At 49.9% G+C, this 3,569-nt stretch overlaps 1 pseudogene; it reads right to left on the minus strand.

Annotated features, from left to right (window-relative positions):
* Positions 1 to 1,731: 1,731 nt before the first annotated feature.
* LOC136650234 (5S ribosomal RNA) lies at positions 1,732 to 1,851 on the minus strand (annotated as a pseudogene).
* Between the last annotated feature and the right edge of the window lie 1,718 nt (positions 1,852 to 3,569).

Genomic DNA, 3,569 nt, shown 5'->3' on the forward strand with positions numbered 1-3,569 from the left:
CCATCTAGTCCAGCTTCCTGTATTTCACAGTGGTCCACTGAATGCTACAGGGAGCACACAAGACAACAGACACAACCTGCATCCTGGTGCCCTCCCCTGCATCTGGCAATCAAAGGTAGCCTACCTCTAAAGCCAGGAGCCTGTACATACCTACCATGACTTGTAACCTGTGATGAAATTTTCCTCCAGAAATTTATCCAATTCCCTCTTAAAGGCATCTAGGCAAGATGCCATCACTACACCCTGTGGCAAAGAGTTCCACAGACGAATTACACACTGGGTAAAGAAATATTTTCTTCTGTCTGTCTTAACTCATCCTATGCCGTGGTTAGTGGTCCCTCTCCTAGCCAACAGATCTCTGGTGACACCAGCAGCAGTCCCTTCAGCCGAAAGCTGCTGCTTTTAACTACCAGGCCAGTTAACAATAAGACTGTTGTTATCCACAATTTTCTGGATGACGGTCCTGCCCCAGCGCATATGACAAATGCCTGGTGGGAGAGGTGGGTCTTTCTTCTCGTCCGGAAGCGACTAGGGAGGTGGCATCACGATAGCCCATTGTGCTTCCATCACCTGGCCAGAGGAGATGCATTGGGGACGATGATCCAATGATGTGCAATTAGCTCTCCCACAAATTAATTCCTGGGTAGGGGAGGTTTATCCCTATAATTCATCTTCCAGGTTTTGCCTAACTGGCCTAATCAGAAATCTGTCCCAGAATATGTCGGGAAATCAGACAGGGTCTTTCACAGCCCCAAAGGTGTTTTGGCAATACCTGGTGGAGGCCCCTTCCTGACACCCATCCTTCACTGATAGCTTCGGAGTAGGGAGAACTCTGCTGTGGCCTTGGTTACTAGGCAGATGTGGCCTGTGCCTGCACTAGACCCAGATCCAGACATTTGACCAGGCAAGAACTGAGAACCAGGCAAAGAGGTCAAGAATGTGTTGGGGTCTCAGCCGATTGGTGCAAACCACCCGTTAGCTGAAGAGCAAGGGGACTTCCAAGAGGCACTCAGTGGTTTAGCTAGAAAGGGTGCAAAGCACTAAGTTTTGCAGGCGCCTGAATGCGCGTTCCAACCCCGTTTTGCTCCCACCACCTGGACTGGCTCCAAAGGGAGGGGGAGGGGCTGCTTGCAGGGTGCATTCAGGCACCTGCAAAACGTAGTGCTTTGCACCCCTTCTAGCTGCACCACTGGAGGCACATTATCTCGTGGTCCAAACCGGAGACACTCTTTCTTTCCCTAGCCTGGGAAGCAGAAACAAATCTACCAGCCCCAGAGAAACTTGCATTCCAAACAAGATCCTGAGTTTAACTGGGAAACTGGCCTCACAAACTTTTCCACATATCGTGTGCAGAACCCCTTGAGAAATGCTTGCAAGTCTTTCTCTCAGTTCCTCAAACATTGTCCCTGAGCAAGAACTTCCAGCGAGGGGCCCAATCCTATCCAATTTTCCAGTGCCAATGCAGCCGCAATGCAGCCCCGAGGAAAGAGAACAAATGTTCCCGTAGCTTCAGGAGGCCTCTGTGACTGCCCCACCACCACAGGATGCAGCACACATTCCATTGGCATAACTGCATCGGTGCTGGAAAGTTGGATAGGACTGGGCCCTAGATCTATCGATGGAACCTTAGGCTAGGTCTGGCTCATGGATGGAACCCCCATGTTCAGAGGCAGTGTACCTCTGAATACCGTCAATGGTTGGCAACCTTCAGTCTCGAAAGACTCTGGTATAAGCCTACAGCACCTGGTATTCCCAGGAGGTCTCCCATCCAAGTACTAACCAGGCCTGACCCTGCTTAGCTTCTGAGATCAGACAAGATTGGGCATGTGCAGGGTAACAGTTGCTGCTGAATACCGTTACAGAGGGACAAATTGGCAGGGATGACCGTCACCTTCTTGTCCTGCATGTGAGCTTCCTGGAAGCATCTGTGTTGTGAACAGAATATGGGACAAGTGGACCCTTGTTCTGATCCAGCAGAGCACTCTCATTCAGTTCTGCAGATTAACCCTTACAGTTTGCTTTAGGATAAATTGGTGACAATACAGAAGGGATGCATTGGGACCTCCCCCCCCCCACTTGAAAAATTTATTACTCTCATGGAAACCCTTTTCTTACTCACCCAAAGGAAACGTTCACATTTTATTTTTGGCAAAACTAATGGCAGCACAACCTTGGGATAGGACAACCTGAATCCCTTAGAAACTACCACCAGATCCCCCTGCCCCATTATACTTGAACTTGGGGCCAAAGTGTAAGATTTTTGGGGAGGTTTCAGGTTGGGCACCCCTCATTCTAGAAATTAAGTTCTCTTGCAAACAGCGGGGTGGGTGGGTGGAGGTTCCCCCCTTGCTGGTGTCAGGTGACTTTTACTTCCAGTCCCACTTGCCTTCCTTCCCCCAGATTCTTGCTCACAGAGCAACAGCGAAGCCACCAACCCATGCACCTACCACCGAGAGAGGGAGTGTGGGAAGGGGAGAAAGGAGGAAAGGAGAGCAAGTCCTGCTATCAACAGAGAAAGTACAAATGACAGTCCTTGCCTGCTTCGCTTTTGAGTCTTCTTGCAAAATGTCTCCTGTCTATTCAGAATTCGGCTGCTGGCTGTAGAAGGGAAGAATTCTTTGCCTGCCTTTTGCCGCCTTTCTCCATCACCACCGTTCCTCGATGGGCTTCCTTTTGTGTGCCAAGATCACCCTGAAGCACAAGACCCCCCACTCCCTTTCTCAACTCCCCCCACAGCTGCAGAACCAAGTCGCCCCTTGTTTTTTTCCCCTCTGTTGAAGCCTGTGTCAAAATAACTTCCTTATGGGAAGGGACAACAGACACATAGGTAGAGCCAGGAACAAAAAAATTCGGCAGAGAAAGGGCCTGCCTGCCTCCCCACCCTCCTCCTCCTCCTCCTCCTAGCAGAGCATGAATAAACCTTGCATTTCCATGAGTTATTCATGAATAATTCATGGGGGAAAATGCATGATTAATTCAGGTTCATGAATTATTCAGGAATAATTCTCGAACATTCCTGGTTAATTCATGCTTGCCGGGGGAGCCTGATGGCTGGAGAAGGGAGGGAGGCGGGCACCCCATCACAAGCCTGCCTGCATTCACTGTTACCCCGAAATGTTCTCTGGTGTCTCCAGAAATGAGACAGTACGCGAGGAGTGTGTGTTTGAAAAACCTCCTGCAGATCCTTGGCTCCTTTGGAAGAAGAGAATCTCACAGGTACAGGGAATGGAGAAGATCAGAAATAATTGTGTAGCTGAAACCACTTTCAGCTTCTCATACAGCAATTCAGCAGTTGTGACAGACACCGTCCCCCTTTCTGTACCTTTGGAACTCCCTGCTGAAGTATTTGCAGTTCCATTGTACACACTGTTCTTTTGCTCTGGCGCTCAGTTCACTGTCCTCATCCTCCGTGACATCATCTCGTCACCAAATCTGGTTGACAGCCACAGCGGTGAAGGAGGGGCCGCTGCTCAGTGGCGCAACACCTGCTTTGCTTTCAGAAGGTCCCAGTTTCAGTCTCGGCCAACATCTTAAGGCTGAGCGGGGAAAGACCCTGAATGTATGGCTCT

The sequence above is a fragment of the Tiliqua scincoides genome, chromosome 4 (assembly GCF_035046505.1).
Source record: "Tiliqua scincoides isolate rTilSci1 chromosome 4, rTilSci1.hap2, whole genome shotgun sequence".
Taxonomy (NCBI): domain Eukaryota; kingdom Metazoa; phylum Chordata; class Lepidosauria; order Squamata; family Scincidae; genus Tiliqua; species Tiliqua scincoides.